We start from the raw sequence: 23,879 nt of genomic DNA on the forward strand, positions 1-23,879 counted from the left end.
CTGAAGATGACTTAGGAAGTTCAAACATTGTTCTCCACTTATCAATAAAAGTGTTCATACCCATACCAACTGTTCTGAGATGTATTTAAAGTGGGTATCTCATCATCAAGAAGCAGACAAGTGCAAAGTTCATATCTGGAAGAGGTAACAATTTGCTATACTTCTTTATTTATTGTGCTGTGTTTTTAGAAAAATAACTTTAAGAAATGATTTGTAAATGGTAATAATTTATATGCACATATAATGTGCTATAAATTAAACATTACTGTATTTTACAGTGAATCATAGTTTACTTTGTAAAGGCAGCTTTTATATTCTTGAATGTGGTAACTTGAGTGCACATGCACCTGATCATTGAAAACTTCTGTTGTGTTAGTTTGGTTGACTGGAAAGTGAATATAATAAAAATAGCAAATATGTATAAATGTATAATGCAATGAGATTTAAGCTATTTACAATAACATTTATGTTTTTGTATTATAATTTGTAGCAATTATGAGCAAAAAACATAATTTATATTTATTTCCTAATTTTTTATGGTAGTTGTTAGGTTGGTCAAAGCAACAGACCCCATATTGTTAGGATAGAGAAAATAACAAACAAAATATAAAGTATTCATGAAAACAGACATTTGGAAAGTATTTAGGAGGACTTAGAGGTTGCACAAATAATATTTGCTTTCAGATTTTGGACCATCTATTTTTGGCCTATCCAATATTATATTAATATTCATATGATTACTCATCATGTACTGGGTGACAGGAGCTCTAAACCTAGTACTAGTCTGTGTTTCTTGGCAAGACTGCATTGTGGCTGTGGAATGGTCTTTTTGCCTTCAGGTTTCCTGTTGGATTTGCTCTCAACTCAATACAGAGCAGATTGATGTATTTGTTGCCCATCTCATTGACAAAGTTCCCCTCTTAGGGTCTCTTGTTTCACAATCCTCAGCTTTTGCTGTTTGCATTTTCAGCAAGGACTAGTCTCATCTTTTTCTGTATATTGTCCTCTTAACCTCCTACCTTGGGTTGATGCCTTATCAGGTTCTATTGGTGGCAAATCTTTCAGCTCAACCATGGTTTCTCTTCTTCCTTAACTATAAATTAAATCTCCACTCTCCTGCTTCAATTTTACATCAACAGGTAACACTCCTCTATCTTCACATTTGCATTATGTCTGGTTCATCTTCTGTTGAGCAGAATATTCTTGTTGATTAGCCTTTCTTTTATCCCATTCATTTCACCCTTCCACCTTATCTGTGTAACAACACAAGTAGCATGTATATTGTTATTGGTCTCTCTGTTACCACTTTTTTCATTGTCAACCTAGTCTGTTCCATATTTCCACATTATTTACCTAAATTTCTGCCATGGTTTGTCAATCTCCACCATTATTGACTATTGGGCAACCTCATCCACCACATTTTGCCTCTCCAAGTACTACAAGGAGTTTTCTTTACTTGTCCTTTACATCTTGTTCCACAGACCCCTTTACCTTAGTCTTGTGCCTGACTGGAACCTTAGTTGTGGTGCTTTATTCTTTTACATGTGACCTTTGACATCTTGCTCCTTGTACCATCCTTTTCTTAATATATTTTTCCTCCTCCTGTTGTACACTCTTCTATGGCTCTTGTATTTTCTTCTGACCAGGCCAGTCCTCACTTCCTAAAATGTCTGCCCACAGGAAAGGTGACAGCACATTTTCTTTATTCTCTTCTTTCTATTTCATCCCCCAGTAGCACAGTGGTAGGTCTGCCGATTACACTACTCAAAAACTATGTTTTGATACAAGTGGTGAGAGGAGAACATATAACCTGTTATTTAGTTTTGTGCTTAACTCATTTTCTTTCTCATCTGTATGATTATTCTGACCTTAACAAGCTTTTGTGATCTGTTGAAGATGTAAAATTTTATTTAACCCATACTTCATCTTTTTTTGGAATCCTGTCTCTTTCTCTCTATACCTTGGAACCCCTACACTCCTAAATACCTCTTGCCTTCAGTGCCAACTGAGTGAATCTGTCTCTTCACCATTTGATCCGTAGATAAATAATTGCATTTATCCATCAGTTGGGCCACTTTATCCATTCCATACAGATGAGGATCTTTACTATTCAACAAGATACTTCAGCCTGATATGTGATCTTTCCCACATGCCTCCATTACTCACTATTTTCATAATTTGGCTGTCTCATTTCTTGAAGATTATCTTCTTCATTCAGTTGCCATTCTCCAGTTTACTCCCTATTTAAACATGTGAGTACACCTGTTTTTTCATCATATCACTTTTACTTTATAGGATTCAATCAGATTGCTGGTGTTACTTACCCAATGGTTGCATCAAGCCAGAGAAATTGAGAGTGCTCATGCCATCCACTTTGGTTCTACCTGTACCCATTGTGAGATGGGGTATTCTACAAAACTATTTTAGGTATTCTTGTGGCATATACATATCTATCTTTACTTATTTGTCTGATCCAGACCACATCTGTTCCATAGACATTCATGGACAAGACCAATGTCAAGAAAATATTCTACACACTTATCTAGGTTGCATTTGCTGACTTTTAGAAATAAGGTTTCATGGTCATTTAATGTACGGTCTCCAATAAAAGACCTTTCTGGTCTGAAGGACCCTTGGAGATCTGGGAATTTTCTCCAGGTCTATATGTATGTAAAATCAGCTGGTTTGGGTTGAGAAATGTTGTTCGCTCTTCTGGATAAAACATTTTCTCAACCTAAACCAGCTGATTTTACATATATATTTTTCTCCTCAAGTGGGTTTTCACGTCATCACTGATTATTTTCTCCAGGTCTCCCGTGTGTGAATTCTCCATCCCTTTGCTGAATGGAGCAAAGGAAATCCTTGCTACATACCATTTTCAATCTTCTAGGATGATGGACCATAAAAACAATCACTGGTTGCACTGGGGCTGGACAAAGGAGTGCCAATGTGGTGAGAAAGAAAGTTCAGACAATTTCAGGATGGTATGCATCACTCCTTATATAAAAAATGTATGTTATTCATGCCACTTACACCATCTGCCTGCAGCCTGAATTTCTTTAGTAGAGTTGAGATGTGCAGAAATTACATATAGACCAATACTATATAACTATAATGTAGTTTATGTGGAGTTTACCTCCTCTGGGATTGAAACACCCACCCATGCAATTGCCAGGCATGGCATCTTCTGGGAGTACTGGATCCTTGTAGTTGAGAGATATCAACCTTATGGACAATTTATATCAGTGGCACTACAAAACATGACTTCAGCTTTGAATTCCTGTAGGCAGTTGGTCTTGGGGTGAATCTTTGAGGGTCATTCACCTACACCTCTTAGGCTAGGTTTAATTAAATGCCAGTGTTGAGCATTCTCAACAGGTGTTGTGGATATTGTGTGTGATGCTGGTGTTTATGTATAATTCCCACAAAGCTGTGGTGTAATTTTACAGTTATTGTTTGGCATTGTAATGCATCCCCTCAGAGGAATCCATGATAGATTGTCACTGACCACTGAATATTCTCCATTTTTTCTGTATCCCTCCTTCAGTAGATAAAAAAACAACAACAAAAGACATAAAGAAAACCACATTGATTTCAAAGCAACCATGCATGTAAAACTTGGATCTGAATTTATCATTTCAGCCTGTACCTTATTTCCTGATTTTGCTTGTTTGCTCTGATCTATTTTAAGGTTGTTATTTTTTCTCTTTTAATCTACAAATGATTAGAGAGGATTGATAGCTCTCCAGATTTAGTGAAAAAGTTGTTTTGCAGAGACATCTTTATGGAAACATCTACATAAAAACGTAATGAATTCTTCCTGAAATCAAAGGACATTAGGGACGAATATATTGAGATTCATCTCCATGCTACATTTAATTCCACATGAAGAGTTATTGTTGAAAGGGATTTAAAGAACATTCTCAGTATATCACAGTTTGTAAAGGTTAATTATGCACCTACAAATACTTTTATATTAACGTTTACATCACCACATATACCTGCCACTGTCAAGACCAGTTACCTGAACTTTAAGGAATGGCTCTATATTCCTGATGCTCTCAAGTATATCCATTGACAGTGATTCTGACTTTCTGAGGCATGTTATTATGATTCTTTGTGTGCTCATTATGGTGGCAAAGAACATGATGACTATGAGTGTCATTTGATCCTTCACTGCATCAGTTGTGGTTTAAACCCTTTATACTTCTCCTCCTAAGTAAAAATGACCATTTTAAAACAGTAAAACTGTGCAGGTTTTCATTCTTATATGAATTATGTTAATGCCTTGATCAATTCCTATCATCATGTGTGTGTGTTTTCCTTAAAGGAAAGATATCTCAGACCTGCTGCTGCTGTCACCTTTTGACAGTTTTCTTGATCCTGGAATGATTGATTATGTTATGAATGAGTCCATGGAATTGTGGTGCTGCTGGTTGATCAGTGTATACTCACTGTGTCTGTGCCATTCAGTATGTCCTAGAAGGTTGTGGCCATCCACATTTCCATTGGTCACACCATCACTATGTATTCTCTTTACCTGCCACCAGGAGAGGTTTATGATCAATCAGACCAGAGTGATCTTATTGAAAAGTTGACATCTCACTTATACTTGTTGAGAGATTTTAATAGACACAATTCCTTCTGGTATGGTGCAGTTATTGATGGGAAGTGGCCCTTCTATGGAGCATATGCTCTGAGACTGCAATATTTTTCTTCATTTACCTATTTTCTTGCACCTAGTCAATCTTTTATTGCTGTTGGTTTACTTATTTGTTCACCTTTAAATGGTGTTTTATATTTCTTAGAGGGTGTACAGTGAATGACTAGATAGTGATTATTTTTCCATCCTTTTGAAAGAAGTTGATTGTAGTCAGTATTACCTGACTTGTGTGCCACAGACTTGCTGTTCTTAGTCCTCCATTTATCAATGACTGCATAGAGGGAGTAACTTATTGTATTGTTCAGGAAGTTGCTCATTCAACCATAAAATCTCAAGATGTTTTCCATTGTGAACTCCTACCTGCTAGTAGGCATGGAATGCTCAGAAATGGGCCTGGGATATTTTTCAGAGGTATCCCACTCTTTCCAACTGCATTGCTTTCCAGTGGGCTTGTGTTCACACCTGGCTAATTGGATATCAAATTCAGAAGAAATCAATGATTAAGTTCACCACCAGTATTTCTTCTATTGCCAGTTCTAAGACTATCTAGGACAGATTTAGAAGGTCATTGGGACCTTGTCCCAATTCCTGTCTTGATTTCCAATAGCCAAGAAATTGCTGGTGTTTAGGACATCAGAAAATGTTTTTTACATTTGGATCATTCCATGTCAAATCATCCAGTGGGCTGCAGGTGACCCCCACAGAATGCCTTGAAAAAATTTACATGTGCCCATCTACCCATATAATGAAAAATTGCCAAAGGTTAGATCAATATCTCTAATAGGTTCTGATTTACAGCCCTGTAAAATTTAGTTAAGTTTTTTTTATTTTTGGCAAATTCATTTTCGGGCAACTTTGGCTGCTTAAAGCTGCATGAGTAATGGTGGTAAAAGGCTGAAATTTGCTACATTGACTGAATTGATCACACAGAATTCAAAAATGGTCTCAAATCAGGTTTATCTCTCTCAGGATTTGCATAGTGAGGCAGTAGAATCACCTGAAACCCAAAATTGTAAGAAAATTGGTTTATGTAATAAGCCATAGCTCTAAGACTTAATATGATACAAAGCTGAACTTTCTTTTCTAAATTTTTATAACATGTCAATTGATAAATCGGCAATTGTTGGAATTAAAATTCTATTAGATCTGTAAAAAAAATGTAGTTGCATGCAACTTTTTATGATTTAGCTAAAAATAGCCCTACTTCAGGCCACAGTTTGACCTGAAGCCTTTTCTGATTTTTATCATATATTCTTACATCTCTACAAAAAAAATCAGGATGGTGTTCAACCTACTTTTTGAGTAATAATTTTTTAAAGTATCCTCTTACCATACGTTTTTTGATAAAACAATTCAGTTCAGGTGTGTTACTGTGTGCAAATATATCCATACAATTTTGAAAAATGCCTGTCAGAATATTATGAATCCCACTGAAATATTCTAACCAGCCTTTCACAATGTTAAATGATGAAGTTGTAAGAAACAAGAAAGAATTAATTCATTTCTGAACAAGTTTATTGGCATAACTAGTTAGATCACATGGCAATGCAAATATATTGTGTGTGCATTACAGTTATGCATATATGGCTGAGTTTAAGATTCATAATATAATAAATACAAAGGTAAATCAGACACAAAAAGCACAGTGCTACAACAGGGCATAACTGAGAAAGATTATAGTCACACCCAACTACAATAATTGTGACAATGAAATGTTTCAAAAACTGCTCTGGCAATAAATTAGCCTAAACAACGTCAAATAAACATTGCAAATAAACAGCTTGAATAAATATCTGAAATTTGAGTTTGATTATGTTGAGATCACTTTGATTTAGAACATAGTGGCGAGCACTACTGCCTTGCACAATAGGTGCACTTTTCATTTTTTTGTGACCTTGCAGGCCATGAGAACAGTCCGTTTCTTGATTTTTTCATAAATGACACCAACACATCGGAATGTTCATCTGATCTATCTTTTATGTTTCCCACATACCATTCATGATCGTATATGCATGCCACATATTTCCGTGGCTGATAATTGTCATTGTTATCATTAGACCCTATTTGAGTTGCTGTAGCATCACTTTCACTGTTACTACCAACAGTTACAACTGTGTGCACATCATCATCTGATAACCTTCTCATATACAATTTGTTGGTAGAGTGGGGAATAAAGCTATGATGTGACCAGCCACAGTTTTGGATTCTTCATAGTGCTCAAGTAGATCAAACTTCACACAATTCTGCAGAACAGATTCCTGATTGACAAGAAAGAACTGAATGCCCTAAATGTGGTCCTTTGTCCAATGGTACATATTAGAGACACTTAAACTTTGATAATTTATTATTTTGCACAACCTTGAATGTTTTGAAGATCATGTTCAGAGATGTACGAATATATGGTAAAGGCTGATTAGAATATTTCAATGGGATTCATACATTATTTCAAAATTGTATGGATATATTTGCACACAGTAACACACCTGAATTGAAGATTTCTTTTGTCAAGTAAACAACGTACGGTCAAGGATACTTTAAAAACTGTAACTTAAAAAGTAGGTTGAACACAGTCCTGATTTTTTTTGTATATCATATTCAGAGATGTAAGAATATATGGTAAATCTGAAAAGGCTGAATAACTGGTGACATGGTCAAACTGTGGCCTGAAGTAGGGCTATTTGTAACTAAATCATAAAAAGTTGCATGCAGCTACATTTCTCTACAGGAGATCTAATAGAATTTTAATTTCAACAATTACTGATTTATCAACTGATATGTTACAGGAAATTTGAAAACACAATTCAGCTTTTATCATCTTAAGTCTTAGAGCTATGGCTTCTTAAATAAACCAGTGTTTATGATTTTTGGTTTTCAGGTGAATTTACAGCCCTACTATGCAAATCCTAAGAGAGATAAACGTGGTTTGAGATCATTTTTGAATTCTTTGAGATCAATTCAGTCAGTGTAGCAAATTTCAGCCTTCTACCACCATTACTCTTGCAGCTTTAAGCAGCCAAAGTTGCCCGAAAATGCATTTGCCAAAAATAAAAAAAACTTAATCTGTAATCAGAACCTGTTAGAGATATTGATCTAATCTTTGGCAGGTTTTCATTATACTGGTAAATGGGCACATGTGACTTTTTTAAGGCATTCTGAGGGGGTCACCTGGAATATTTTCCAAAATCTGGGTGATTTGACATAGAATGATTCATTTTTCCAACACTTTTGTGTCATCCCTATGACTATAATTTTCCATTTGTGCTGGCAAAAATTAAATTTGTTTTTGTTCATCTTCCAATGTCATGGTCAGATCTGAAGATATTCATAATAAGATGTGCTGTCTCCCTCTTGTTTCTCTAGCCTTTCTCTGGTTATTTTAAACCAGATTTTAAGGTGAGGATTTTACCAGATGCATTTCAAAGCCTGGGAAGGATACTAAGATTACTTCTAATTATCATCCATTTGCTTTGACTAATTGTCTCTATAAGGTTTTGTAGAGGATTGTTAATGTCAGTCTTGTTTAGTTCCTTGAATTAAACAGTTTTATCTCTTTCATTTGATATAGGTTTTTATAATCAGTTCTCCACAGTGGACCCTCTGATTCATCTGGAAAAATTGAACACAGAAAGCATCATGTTTCTGTTTTATTTGTCCGTGAGAAACCGGTGGAGATGTGGCAGTTTACAGGTCCCTCACTCCTGTGGCTTGTGTGGTCATATGGCTATTTTTACATGTAACTTTTTCATAAACAGGAGGTATTTTTAAGCCTGTGTTGGTTTGACCTTATATCATTCCTTCACACAGGAACTTGGAGTTCCTGAGACTGTGTCTTTTCAGTGTTTAGATCAGTTCTATCATTGAATTAATTTCTCCTTCTGTTCCAAACAATCTCTATATCAACAACTTTCAAATTTCGTGTCGGTCATCCAAACTGAGGTTTCTTGAGAAGCAGCCTCAGACTGCTGTGAGCTACTTGTTGGGGTGGGTCTGAACTAATGTTTTCATCTTCTTGTCCTCCAAAATTATTTGCATTCATTTTTGTCACTACCTCGCTTTGCACCATGATCCTGAGCTTCATCTTTGTAGTGATATACTTTCCGTGGAGACTGAGACAAAGTCTTTTTGAGTAAACTTTGACCGTAAGTTTACTTTCGTACCTTATATTATTTAACTTTGTTTCAAATGTTCTAGGGTATTGATCATGCTAACTGCATTCTCTCTTATTCTAATTTCAGAGAAGATAGATGTTATATGCTTGAAATTTATGGTGCCCTCATAGAGTTAAAGCTGAGCTATGGGTCTATGAAGAAACTAAAGCTTTTGCCCTGAAAATTTTGGGCTTCTGCTTTGCACAGTGGATTTCTGTACTTTACCAGTCCAGAATCTGTGCACTGAGTTCCAAGAACCTCCTTTTCACCTCAGATATTTGCAACATTGTTTGGTATATGCTACCAAGCTTTGACCCTTACCATATTATCTCACCTGGGGTTAAGCCTTTCTTCCTTTTTGGGCCTTGCTCTTTGAAAATCAGTGATCTGTCATTCTTATATTTCACCTTCATATTCAGGTACAACTGGCTAAATTGATGTTGCTGAGTTCAGTGATCAGCATATCTCTCCATGGTTTATTACCATGCACTTGGTAATGTTTAGACAATTTCTAAAAAAAAATCTCTCATTAACTAGAAAGTCTTTTTTACCCTCTTTAGATGGAAGAGTTGACAAAAGTATGCCTATTTCTGACTCTGTCCCCACCTTTGCATCCAGTGACAGCTCAGACCCCTCTCCAACACTCCCAAATGGAAGTACCATCTTCTCTTTGCCAAACATCTTTTGAACATTCTTCTGTTCCTGTTTTTACAGATGTTTCAAAATCCAGTGACTCTGTTGGCTCTACCATGGTTTCTTGTGGTTACCTACAGGATCTTCTCTACAGTTTCTGTGTTCTTTATTGAATTTGTATACTATTTCTCTTGCCTTGAATTGCATAGAAGCTTATTATTGTACTCACTGTACTATTTATACTGGCCATTGTAGCTCATTACTGACCCTGGAATCTATTAATGTGATTTGTCAACCTGCTCTCTTTTACATTCAGAAATGGCTGATATGGTTTTCTCTGTCATCCATTTTTATCCAGTTTTTCTGGACACTTGGCCATGTTGGTATTGATGGAAATTAGCTTGCTGACACTGCCTGTAATTCCATCTACTTTGACACTGTCACAACTGTACCTGTACCATAAAAATGAATTAAGATCCAGTTATCACCAGTTGGCAATTGATTTGGAATGAGCACCTTCATTACAAGTTTTTCCTAATCACCCCTACTTTGGTTGTTTGTTCATCTGGAATTGGAGGAAGGAGGTTGTTCTTTCAAGACTATGCATTAGTCATAGTTTTTAACTCATCATTTTATATGACACTGCTTTGCCAATGTGTGGCCTGTGTGACACTTGTATATCAGTTGTCGTAATTTCAAATGTGGATGGTGTCATCACTTTAGACTTTTTTTTTGTTGTTGTTGGGTGGAGAGTATGCCTAATGTAGGACAGTGTCATTGGTGGTGATGCCACTGCCCATCTTAACTGTATGTTTAGTTTTCTGTGTTATTGGCATATTTAAATCTCTTCAGTTTTCCTGAATGAATTTTAGGTATTGTTTAACTTTCAGGCAATTTTACTTTTGGTGCATGGAAGTACACACCATTTTCTTGATGGAGGGCTTATGTTGTATGATAATGTCATTATGCAGTAGCACAATTCATGTAAGGTCACATACAATTAAGTGGGCATTGCTTGAAAGGTAGTGGTATGCAAATATTTTTGGCTGACATGGGAAGACAATAGCTGTACACGTGTAGAGGTATGTATTACCAGTACATTTGCAGTTAAGGAAACTTAATTTTTTTATAGTGCTTGTGTATGTTCTTTTAGTTCAACAAGTTTAATGAATAATGAAAGTTGACAGCATTTTTGATGAATATAGTTTCCAGTTGTTATCCCTTGTTATTATTTTTCATCATCTTCTCACAGTCATAATATAATTCTTTTCTTGGTTTTACCTTTCTGTAGGTGAGGAAATGAGTGGTTTTCAAGTTGCACTAGCTTTGTCAGGAAAGATGTCTGTCTCAGCTGCTTTTTCTGTGATCTACGTGTATTCTGCTGAGCTGTTGCCAACAGTAATCAGGTGGTTACATGTTTGATACTTTTGTATATCAGACATCTATACTTTACTGTGATCATTGAATATTTATGCTAGGTTGGTAAGATGTATATAAATATGCACTTTATCATTCTACTATACACATTAAGTTTTGTCATGTAAGAGGATTAGATAAATGTATTTATTATTTACTACTAGAGTAGCTATTTCTAGTGCTATAAATGCAAAATTCTTTGTACTTATTTATATAAAAATATTTTTTTCAAAAACAAAATGTTTTACAATATGTATGTAAGTTTGTTATATTAAATTACAGTCTCTTAAGTTACAACTGTAACCTAGGCTTTTCACTGGCCATAACCTGATGTGAATGAACAACACCATTAGACTCAAATATAAGGGTTAAGTATTCTATAAATTCCTTATTTCAATACCTTGTTAACTCTTTACAAAGTTTCATTTTATTTTAATCTCAGCATTTCACTATAGTTATCTAGAAATTAGCCATGTATACTAGATATTTCTTCATCTCTATGTACAATTTGATTTACACTGTAGTTTGGCATTAATTCATAATTTTGTAACAAATAGTAATAATGTTGTAATCCTCGTTGGAAGCATGTATGAAATAACTAGTAAATCATATCTTTATTGCATGATTAAAATAAGTGTTGAGTGAAATACACTTCTGTAACATTGTGTTAACATTTTCTTTCTCTTTTTTTTTTTCTAGGAACTTGGGTTTTGGAATTCTCATTTCAGCTGCATGGATTGGAGGAATTCTTTCTTCTTTTGTTGGTCTTCTGGTAAGTGTATATGTGAAAAAACAAATACTCATTTTCTTATTTAATTATTAAAGGTTCTTACAATCCTTCATCAAAGATGCCACTGAGTGTTTTAAAAGTATATATGTACGTATATATATTATTTTAACTACTGTCGATTTGTTCCTCTTTCTATACAGGATGACGTATATCCTCTGCTTCAGTATACTATCCTGGGTTTGTTTGCAATTGTTTGTGGTATTGTTAACACTTGGCTTCCTGAAACACTAGGTAAACCCTTGCCAGAAGACGTAGGTGACATATGTGACTCTAATGAACCTTTTCCTACTCGTGTAGAAACACACAAACTTCTTCCATTTGAACCACAAAGTCTTTTAGTAGAGGATGAAGAAGAGACATCATCAGAGAAGGAATTTAACATGGAAGAAACTATGGCTATCTTCAAAACACGATAAAGGTTGTTAAAGGTAATTACATTTATAGGCAGGTTTGGCTAAAGGTCAGTATCCTTCTGGCTAAAAGTATAAAGTTAATTTTTTTGTAATGATTTACCAAAATAACAGTAAAAGTAATTAATAGAGTGTTAAAGAGAAGTAAAATGTCTTTCAAAATATTTGACAGTTATTGGCATACACTCTTCGAGTACATAGTTACACTGTATCTAAATGTGGATAACAATAGGATTATACTATATACCGAGATTGCTATCCTTCGTAATACATAATGACAATAGGGATATTACATCAATAATGCTGAAAGTACATAATTAAAGAGTAATAAGATTACTTGCTGTTTGCTAGCAATAACATTTTCTCTTGGTTGTTACAAATCTGGATGGCAAAGGTAAATTATTTGACCTTGAAATAACTATTGCTTATTTAGTTGATTTTATGACATTTGAAATGTTTCTGTATGTAACAGTCTAGCTAATTTTATGCATATGTAAGTTGTGTAAACAACTCTAAGAATTCTCACAATCTTTACTACATGTTTCTTTAATCTTCATCAATACGTATTAATATATCCACCTTTCAGTACCCCTGGGGTCCATATGGACTGCATATGTTTAATGATCATAATCAATACAATCAATTCGCATGAATGTAAATTAATTTCACATAAAACAATCAGTTAATATTTTTTTAATTGTTCCTAATCCTCAGTATTCTAATCATCCAGTGTCTAAAACTCATCACAACAACAACCACTCTTCTACCAGAGTCAAAATTTGGTTTCAAATTATAACTTCCATTTATATATCTGTATGTATGTACGTGTGTTGGAGAGAGAGTATCTAAGTAATTGAAATATTACATTATTATTTTCTGTTAATCCTCATTTGTTCAGCTTAATTGATTTGTGTTACAACATATTAAATGAACTAACTTATTGAAATTAAGGATTCCATTAACTCAATATACTTGTATAATAGTTGAAATTTTGTGAACAGTTTCTTAAGCTGTAATTTAGAGGTTGATTTTTACACAAGTAATACTTTCGAGAGGATGAAATGCACACTTAGTAAGAGTCCACTGAACCTCAATAGCAATGAAAACAATAAATAACGAAAAGTAATTTTGATTTTTAAAAAAGTAAACATTAAACTGACATGTTTTCTTAATAATAGAATAATCATTTTTTTCATATAAACATGTTGCATATCTATTTACCAGTAACATTAGCATCCTTACCAAAGAATGCATTTAGTTCTTTAAAATTGCAATATTTTACTATTGTGGTTGCAGTTAAGATATGACAAGAAAAATTAATGTTATCTTTGGCTGAAACAGCTAATAAAGTTATTGATTACAATTTAATGATTGTGCAAATGTACATTTAGGAAATACCATAAGTTAGGTAAAAATAACCTGTCTAATACATAGAAACACAACACAGTTATCAATTTCATATGGTCTTAAATTCTACAAATTCACTGTCGTCTTCATGTGAATAATGCTTCCTAATTATCTGGGTAAGTCATCATATGCATCATCTTCATTGTTGGTAGTTGCAGTTAGAATGTTATTGGCTTTTTCATCATCAGCTTCATCAGTCCATGAATAGTTATTCTTTCTACCATCTTACGTATTTAAATTAATTACACATTTTTTTTTATGGATTTCACAATAATGTAGGTTTTCAGTTTCTTCCTAGAATCTACAACCCCTTCAGATGCCAATGTCAGAACCATCATGCTGCTTCTCTTCATAAGACTTCTTTTTTTCCCCCATTCTTGCATCCATTTTACCCTCTTTGTTCTCAAGTCCTAAAAGTGTTTGTTGATACTAAGTTCCATTCATTACAGCATGCCTGTAGAAATCACATCCACATCAGCATTGCATGATTGAACTTCAACCATAACATTCTTTACTGGCTCCCCTTGGTGTGGATTCCTGTATGTGGTGAGGGGACCTCCCAGGGAAGGTTCTGTTGTTTCTGTTTACCTCCTCTGGTATCTGAACATCTACCCATGTGTTTGCTGTGCATGGTGACCCATGAAGGGGAGGAGAGGATCTATGTGGTTGAGAGGTCCAACACCACTTTGGCCTTGAAGTCCTGGAGACTGGCAGTCTTGGGATGGCCACCTTGGGTCAATTGGCTGGTCCACTTGAACTTAAGTGAACTAAGTACCAGTGTTGGATGTTCTCAACAGGTGGTATGGACATTGTATCTGATGCTGGTGTTTGGGTATGGTGTTCACGAAACCTTGGCGTTGCTGCAGTGTCTTTGTTTGATATTGTAGTGCATCCCCTCGTAGGGCTCCATGGTGGGTGTCAGTGGGCACTGAAATTTCCCTTTTTTTATTATGGATTCTCCTAAAAAAACTTAAATAAAATAGTGACAAAACAATTCATAGGTAAACATTGAAGATTCTGAGCAGCAATCTTTAACATCTGTAACACCTGTTGTACCTAATTTTCTCATTCTACATTCTCTTTCGGACAAACCTTTAGGGCAAATGTCTCTCTTTTTATTCAGAAGGGACTAGAGGGATTTGCTGACTCTCTTCAAAGTCAGTAAAGAAGCTTAAATCTGGTGACAAAATGGTGGAAACATCCACATCTCAACACAATGAACCTCTTGTATTCAAAGTCAAATGGGGATATACCAATTGAGGTTACACCACCTCATGCTACTTTGAATTCATCACAATGAGTTATCGTTGAGAGGGATTTAAAGAACATCCCCAAGTCAGAGGTTCTCGGTGGTTTCTCTGCTCAAGGAATTTCTGCAGTGAGGCATATCTTTACTTACAAAGATGGAATTATGATACTGACCAATATCCATGCTCTGACATTTACATCACCACATCCACCTGCCACCATTAAGGCAGGTTATCTTAATTGCAGGGTAAGACCATACATTCCAAACCCTCTGTGATGTTTTTAGTGTCAGCGGTTCAGTCACTCAAAGATGTCATGTCGTGCCTTACTGATGTGTGCTCTTTGAGGTGGCAGGGACCATGATACCTGTGACTGTGAAATGGAACCTTATTGTGTCAGTTGCAATGGCTTTTGTTCTTGCCATAAATTGTTGGAAGTAAAAGAGATGCAGCATTTGAAAATGATTCAAGATATTACTTACCCTGAGGCTTGAAAGTTGCTGTTCACCAAATCATCTCAGAAGTATGGTGCTGCACTTTCTTCCATAACTACAGTGGGAGTGCAGACAGATCTCTGTGCCTTCAAAAGAATCATTCTCAAAACAAATGAAAAGTCTTTTGACCTCCATGGTTAAAAAAGTTGATGAATCAACTTCAACACCCATCTCTGTGTCATACATACACTCCAACAAGCCTCAAGATCCACATCCTTTGGTTCTGGGTACCAGCATTTCCTTGGATACATCTTCTTCTCCCACTTCAGGATGCAAAATGATCATTCGTTATGTCCTCAGTCACTGGAAGCCCATCCAGCAGCAAAGATCTGCCCAATCGACCCAGGGCACGATCCATGGAGGATGATGGGCCTCCCTCAAATGATGACAGTAAGGAAAAAAGACGTGGTCATAAACAGAAGAGTTTTCGACGTAATTTGCCTACACTTAAATAAAAATAGTGACTTTGATACAATGGAACTGTTGATATTTATGTTCTAATCTGGATGACATCAAAACACTGATTGCTTCTTACCATCCTGTATGTGGTTCCTTTACAAGAAACATTTCGGAAACCTGCTGATACAGTCACCTTTCAGCAGCTTTCTTTGTACAAAAATGACAGGCTGTCTGATGGACAAGTGTATGGAGGGGTGGAACTGTTGGTTGATCAGCATATCCCCACTTTGTCTTTGCCACTCAACACACTCTTGGAGGCCATAGCCATCCTTGTTTTCTTGGGTCATACCATCACTGTTTGTTCTCTATACCCATTGCCTAGAATGGCATGATCAATTAGACCTTGATACTCCCATTGAACAGTTTTTAATCCTACAGGATATTGGTAGGAGGGGTCATGATGTAGACTGAATGCTCTCTGATCACAATCTTTCTCTTGTCAATACTGGTTCTTCTACTTATTTTCATGCACCTATTCAGTCCTTTACTGCTGTTGATCTCTCAATTTGCTCCCCTTCATTATTCTCTCACTTTTCATGGAGGGTTGACAATAATCCATGAGGCAGTGATCATTTTCCTATAATTTTGAGAGATACTGGCCGTGGTCAATGCCACCAGACCCTTGTGCCCCAGTGGAAACTGAATCACACAAACTGGCCCTCTTTTACTGCTCTCACAGAACTTGATTCTGCTATCTTCTGTAAGCCATCAGTAGATGACTGTGTGGCAGCAGTAACTGACTGTATTATACAAGCAGCTTCTCAATGTATTTCTACAACTTCAACACGTTTTCCACTATATCATCGTCTATGGTGGAATCCTGCCTGCCACATGGCACAGAAGGCTCAAAAATAGGCCTGAGATACTTTCCGTAGGTATCCACACTCTCGAACCCCATCACTTTCCAGCAGGCCCGTCCACGTGCTTGGTGGGTGAGACGTCAAAACCAGAAGGAATGTTGGATTAAGTTCACAACCAACATATCTTCTACCACCAGTTACGAAGTCATATCGGACAAAGTTCGAAAGGTCAGTGGGCAATATAATTCTGTCTCCCTCTCAATCTTGCTCTCTGATGGCCAGGAAGTAGCTGATACCTGGAGTATTGCTGATACTCTAGGTGAAAGCTTTTGCTGGGTATCTAGAACTTCTACTTCTTCCTCCACCTTCTTAACCATCAAAACTCAGGCAAAGCAATCACCTCTCTCCTTTCAAGCTGATTGTCTCCATGACTATAATTGTCCCTTTACACTGGTGGAACTCAAACTGGCCTTTCATTGGTCTGGCAGTACATCAGTTGGACCTAATGATGTACACTATGAAATGCTGCACCGTCTATCTCCTGCTTCTCTTGCTATTCTTCTGATTGTTTTAACCATATCTGACAGGAGAATGTTTTTCCTTATGCCTGGTCCCAGGCTATTGTTCTACTTTTCTCTAAGCCTGGGAAGGATTTCAAGATTCCTTCAAACTATCATCCAGTCTTTGTAAGACCTTATAGAGGATAGTTAATGCTTGACTTGTTTGGTTCCTTGAATCAAACAACCTCCTCTTGCCCACCCAGTGTGGGTTCTGACAACAGCACTCAACCATGGACCTCCTGATTTGACTTGAAATGTTAATCAGAGAAGCCTTTCTAAAATGACATCTTGTATCTATTCTTTGGCATAGAGTAGGCTTATTCGATTTAACTCGATTATGGATCACTGATCCATGGCTGTGCCAGACCCTTGGCCTTGAAGATACTCGACCCCATTCATCATTAAGGACTTCGGCTCTGTACTGGGGCTTTCTGCACTTCCCCAGTTCAAAGGTTATACATAGTCTCATGAACCTTCTTTGCACCTCCACCATTTGCAACTGTCTTTACTGTATGCTTCGAAACTTCATTCCTTACCAAAGCATCCCACCTGGAGTTGTGTTTTCCTTCCTTGGTGGGCCATACTTCTTTAAAACAGATGATCTGCTGTTGCACCTTTTGGCCTTCCTATCCAGGCACAGTTGGATGAATTGGGTCTATTCTTGAATAACGTTGCTGTATCCACTTATCCCACCATGGCTTTTTACAGTCCCCAAATGTGACCTATCTTTAAGTCATCTGAGAAAAGCAGACATTCCTGATTGGAAATACTGTCTGCTATTTGCTGAATATCTTTCAAACCATCTTTCCATTCCTTTTTATACAGATGGTTCAAAATCAGGTGACTATGTGGGCTTTACCATGGTTTGTTGTGGTTCAGTAGTTGCACACAGTATCCCCTCTACAGTTTCTGTGTTCACTGCTGAACTATGCACCATTTCTCTTCCTCTGGATCACATAGAAGCTAAGCAGTACTCAAACTGCACTATTCATACTGATTCACTTAGTTCTCTACTGGCCCTGGAAACACTTAACATTAGTTTACACCCTGTTCTTGCCAATATTCAAAAACAACTGGCCCATTTATCTTTAACCTCTACATCTATCCAGTTTCTGTGGATACCGGGCCACGTTGGTATTCGTTGGAATGAGCTCACCATCACTGCAACTAAGTCTATCTGCTCTGGTACTATCACTGCTGTGTCTGTTCCATACATGGGACATGGTCCTGTATTCAAGGCTGGGCTCTGTGCCAGTTGGCAGTAGACTTGGAGTGAGCAATGCAAAAACAAGCTTTTCCAAATAAAACCCTATATTGGACTTTGGCCCTCTTGCTTCCATGAAGATTGGAAAGAGGAAGTTTTTCTTATTAGACTACACGTTGGTCACAGTTTTTTAACTCATCGTTTTCTTTTATCTGGAATTGATGTACCAGTGGTGTAGTCTGTGTAACACTTAGATCACAATAAGCCACTTTCATTTTCTTACCGTCCTTATGACTCTCAACGACAGCACCATTTTAAACATGTTCTGTCCCAAGATTTGTCCATAATGTTAAACAGTGTTATTGGTGATGGTGACACTGTCCACCTTGGTAAAGTTTTTAGTTTTTTAAAGGCCATTAATCTTTCTAATGCCATTTAAGTTTTTAATGTGATTCTCTTTTAAGAATCAAAGTACATCTACTCAATTTGAAATTAGAAAATGGCTGTAACATTAAATAAGTCGAAACCAGGACTGAAAAGGCTAATTTCAGGTGACTAACACTGCTGTTTGAACTACCCATTAGTCGTCCTGACAAGTTATTATTAAAATTTTACTACATGTCTTTTAAAATTTTTATTACTTTTGAAAATGGCCATAATGTCAGATAACTTGGATCCAGAACTTCAGGTGACTGATGGTGGTTTTTGTACTTACTTGTTAGTCTTCCTGGCAAGTTATGATAATTACAATTATGCTACAGAAAGTCATTTTCAACTTGTGTTACTGTAGTTTTTATCTTACCATTGTAGACTAGATGTAAACATTGGTTTTATGGTATTTATGTTTTTTTAAATTTTGTTTTGTTTTACCTTAATTTCCTTTTATGAATTTTACTAAAATTACTTTAATTTTAACTTTTTACCAGGTGTTTAGCACAGATAGCCTAGCAGCTTTGTGCCATAAAACACTAAATCAATCAAACAACCAACTTTACTGGCTAGTATTTAAACTTGTCCCAGATGAGCATATTTTTTTTTCCTTTTGTATTTCGACAAGTCATAAATTCCACATTTTGTTCAAACATTTTTTTGCTTTATTTATCCAGCCTTTTGCGTGCACATGGATGGCAATTCCTTTTGGAAACTTTTCCTTGGGTATTTTTTTTTTCTGTTAAAAAGAACCATTGGCTTTAGCTTAGTACTGTCAGCCATACAAGAAAGTATTAAAGTAAACCTAGTTCACCTATGGCCAATCATTTTAACAAATATTCTTTTTTCTCCAACTTTTTGCACTTGATGCATAAGACAATATATCTACTCTTGCAAAATTAGCTAATCTACTGTGGAACTTTGTCTCTTAACAGTGGCCACTTGTTTGACTTACCTGTGTTGGCACACTTGTCTCTTGACATATTTATAAGCTTTTATGGAACATTTTCTCCAGTTTCTCACAATTTTATCAGATACATAGATTTCTCTAATTAATATACAGTTATTCATCTTCTCTGCAATTTCAATAACTTTCAATTTATATGTTACTATTTACTTATTTTTCTTTCTTGAAAGCATTTTGACAGATGATGAAGATGGAATGTTTTATGTTCGAGAGTTTAGCTTTATGGCTGTTTTCAACAACTGCTTCAGGGAGGCTAAAATATCAGAGAGAAAAAAACTCTTAAGCTACTTAACACTGCCTCTACAGGTACTCTTTTGTTTACATTTCACAACAACATTTTACTGACTTAACATTCAAAACCTAATTAAACTACATTCTTGCCATGGTATAGCAATAAATATAGCAAACAAATAAATCTTAGTTAACAACTAATATTTTAATAGTATATAAGTTTTAAGTACTTAATTACATTATGCAATATCAAAAAATCTTGAATTACTCCTAGTTTGAGAATTGTGACATTTTCACTATAGGCATCTCCTTTTCTTTAATTTACTTATAACTCCTCGAAGTACAAAACTTAATGAATGTGAATTAATTGTTATAATGTTGTAATTACTCAAGCAAAGCATAGTTTATCAAATGACATATTATTCTCTTTTCTTTTGTTTGTACAGAATATTCAATTTTGCTTCCAGTTCAACTTTTATTCTGACAGGAAACGATTCAACAAGTTTAACTGAATTTCAAACAAGTCTCATTACATATATAGAAATTTGTAAGAAATTGTGAATATTATTGATATATTCTGCTTTTAGTGTGTAATTTTGAGCATTATATAATTAAATATTTTGTGTAATAGGACCATTCATATACAAAAAAGTAAGGTCAAATGTCATTGACAATTGAAAACAAAGAAAACTGACCCAGGTAACTACTTTACTTCTTGATTTTCATGTGTATTCTTTACTTATTATATTAAAAATAACTGAAAGAAAGATAAACTTTTTGAGCTATTTAAAGTTAGATTAAATAAAGTAAATTGTAAAATAATAAATTTTTCATGAAGTGTGCTTGCAAGTAGCATGTGTGTAATGTAATGATTTATGACATCAGTAGTGGTTAGTCATGGTTCAAAAGACAATTAGAACAATAAAATTTAAGTATAAATAGATATGTACTGCTGGGAGATTCATGCCATTTAGCATAAAAGTATAACTTGTTTACTTTTGTTGCTAAGCAACATGACATAAAACCAGTTGTTGGAGCTCATTGTTAACAAAATGCACTGACTTTTATACATATTAATTTTTTCAATAAGGACCCACTTATTTTCTTAGTGTTTTTGCAACCTTGTCTTATTCAAGAAATGTGCAAGTATGTGGATAATTAATACTCAGGTGCACACCTCAGGGTTCATTTGCTACAGATCTAAAATTTGATAAGTAATGTTCAGGTGCACACCCCTACAGTCTATTTAGTATGTGTACAAAAATTTCAAGTTTCTAGATTATTTCCTCTCTGAGCTATGGCAACCACACCTATGTGTAGTTTTTTGTTAGCCTACTCTATAAAAATATGCACACACTCACACATGGATAAGTAATAATATCCACTTGCACCTCCCTGGATTCACTTAGCATGCGAGCAAAATTTCAAGTTTTTGGGTGTTTTTTTTCCCTTGGAGCTATGGTGGTCACACATGCATAGATATATATGTACATATCTGTCTATCTGTCATATAAGGTATCATTTTTCTATATGTTTTTTTGCTAGCTTGCCTCATTTAAAAAATGTGGATGCATACATACACATGTGGATAATACAAGTAAAACCCAGGTGCACACCTTCAGTTTGGATGCAAAAGTTCTTTCTCCTTAGAGCTATGGTCATTGCACTTCTTTTCTATATGGATTTTTGTTAGCTTACCTTATTAAAAAAAATGAATACTTGCATGCACATGTGGATAAGTAATAATACCCAGCTGTAAACCCTCAAGATCCATTTAGTGTGGTGCAGAAAGAGATTTCTGGGTTCCTCTTTTCCTTGGAATTATGGCAGTCACACACAGATGCCCTTTTATTATTATAGATGTATATTTGATGCACAACAGTTGAAGTTTAAACATTAACTCAGTCATTGTTGTACTTAAAGATATTTATCATATTGAAACATAGGTTAGTTCAAAAGTTTTTTTTATAAAAACAAAATATGTTTAAAATATGGGTATTAATCTCATGTGAGAATAATTGGTTTTTTGGTTGAAATTAATTAATGATTCCAAAACTAATTAAATCTACAAATTCCACTATTCACCCAGCTCTATTCAAGAGCTCTATTCATTACACATGTAATGTATGTAGATATATAAAAACTAACATTTAGGTTTGTTTAACGTTACATTCACTGACAAATGCCTTAAAGTTGTATATTTTCCAGAATTGTGTTTTTGCAAGTAATCACATTTCTCATATCAACTTGGCTCAGATGTGTGTGTGCACGTTCTAATATTTGACATATTTTCTCACACTTACATAGTTTTTAAAACTGTTTTCTGATCCTTATTTCTGAAAGTTGTTGCATTCAGTAATCTGATTTTTTATTTTATCTAAAAATATTTCTAATTTAAGAAATGCATTCTGTTCTTTGAACTTTTAATATTTCACTATCCTTCTCTGTCAATGATGGTTTTTATATTTAGTATTACATTTCCAATGTCAATGTCTCTATGTTGATGTAAAATAAAAGCAATCATTGTAATGTAAAAACTCAAGATTAAAACAGTAAAAAGAAGTAAACCTACTTTACTACTTATATCACTGCAGTAATCTGAATCTTTTAACATAAATACATTTTAATTTTTAGTTTGTAGTCTTTTTTTGTTGTTCTTAAAATATATATATATATACTTTGTTAATCAGTACTTCATGGCACCAAATGTTAAAACTAATTTATTAACAAAGTTTATTGTGCTAAAAATATATGTAACTTGTAATTTGAATTTATTTGCCTCCGAAGATGTTTATAAAAGTAGTATAATTATTTGTATGTAATTCATTATAAACTGCACAAGAATGTTCAGTATTTTGTTGCAGCAAATTCAAGGTAGTAATGAAGGAAAGGCATTAAAAGTAAAATCAATTCAAAAGATTTCAGAGAGAGCCACTTAATCCACCATCTGTTGGATCAAAATTCTCATTTTCTACACATTAGTTTTATAATTATCAAATGTTTGTCGGATGTGTTCTACATTTGAGTTGGTTTAATACTTTCCATTGATTCTTAACAAGAGGGAAAAATGGAAATCCCAGACAAACAATTTTAGAAGGTTTTTTTTTTTCTCAGTTACTAGAGAATAATAGTATTGAACGTATAACTAATTTGATTGCAAGTCATTTTTTCCTTTAATTTTTTAATGAAATTGTATTTTACCTCACTCAAGCTTTTGAATTTGTACCACTGTTTTTAAATTAGGCTTTCATGAGATAATCTGAATATGAAGTACAGAAACTATGGAACACTTTCAAATGTTTTGTATAAAATAGTATTGCAGAAAGTTCCCAGTGTTGAATCAAATACAAAAAAGTGATGTTACTTGTTTTAATGTTTGATGCATTTTGTGTATCATGAACAACTCTTCTCCCACTGTTATAGAGAAAGTTATTTTTCTATACACTAAGTATCAGTCTTCCATTTTAATAGAACAAAACATGAAAGAGGAAATTATTGATGTAGTTTTCTTGGTATTATTTTATCAATTTCTGTGGTATTTATTTTTCATGTTCAATAAAATTTAGTAATCCCAAAAGTTTTGACCTTTTTCTTGCACATTCTTCAGTAGACAAATTAAAACTACTTATATTTACTCACACTCTGAACTTATATTATAAAGAGGTGAGAAACATATAGTATGCCTGCTCTCCACAAAAACAATGATTACATTTCACCTGTTTGAAAGTCGTGAGTATTGTGAAACGCTCATATGGTTTTTATAAATTGAATGTTTAAAACAAATCACCAGTGTTAAAGCGAATAAACAAGGGTGTATTAAGTTTAACAAATTAACAGAAAATACCATTAACTACATTTATCCCCCAATACATCAACAGCAACGACCTGGACTTAAATGCTAAAATTTGGTATTTGATTCCCTGTGGTGAACAGATAGCATCGCTAGTTATGTAGATGAAAATATATTGAATAACATTTAGATGATTGATTATGATAATCGAAGAACCATACACAACTAACA

The 23,879-nt window shown here is 34.8% G+C and overlaps 1 pseudogene across 1 annotated transcript in view; it reads left to right on the forward strand.

Annotated features, from left to right (window-relative positions):
- Window positions 1-23,428, forward strand: part of LOC143236496 (solute carrier family 22 member 15-like) — a 37,953-nt pseudogene extending 14,525 nt beyond the window's left edge. The window contains exons 5-9 of the transcript XR_013019575.1: window positions 10,736-10,850; window positions 11,560-11,632; window positions 11,791-12,078; window positions 19,798-19,933; window positions 20,305-23,428. The product of XR_013019575.1 is annotated as a solute carrier family 22 member 15-like (transcript). The remainder of the gene's footprint in view (window positions 1-10,735; window positions 10,851-11,559; window positions 11,633-11,790; window positions 12,079-19,797; window positions 19,934-20,304) is intronic.
- The last annotated feature ends 451 nt before the right edge of the window (window positions 23,429-23,879 follow it).

This window comes from Tachypleus tridentatus, chromosome 13, assembly GCF_004210375.1.
Source record: "Tachypleus tridentatus isolate NWPU-2018 chromosome 13, ASM421037v1, whole genome shotgun sequence".
In the NCBI taxonomy this organism is placed as follows: Eukaryota; Metazoa; Arthropoda; class Merostomata; order Xiphosura; family Limulidae; genus Tachypleus; species Tachypleus tridentatus.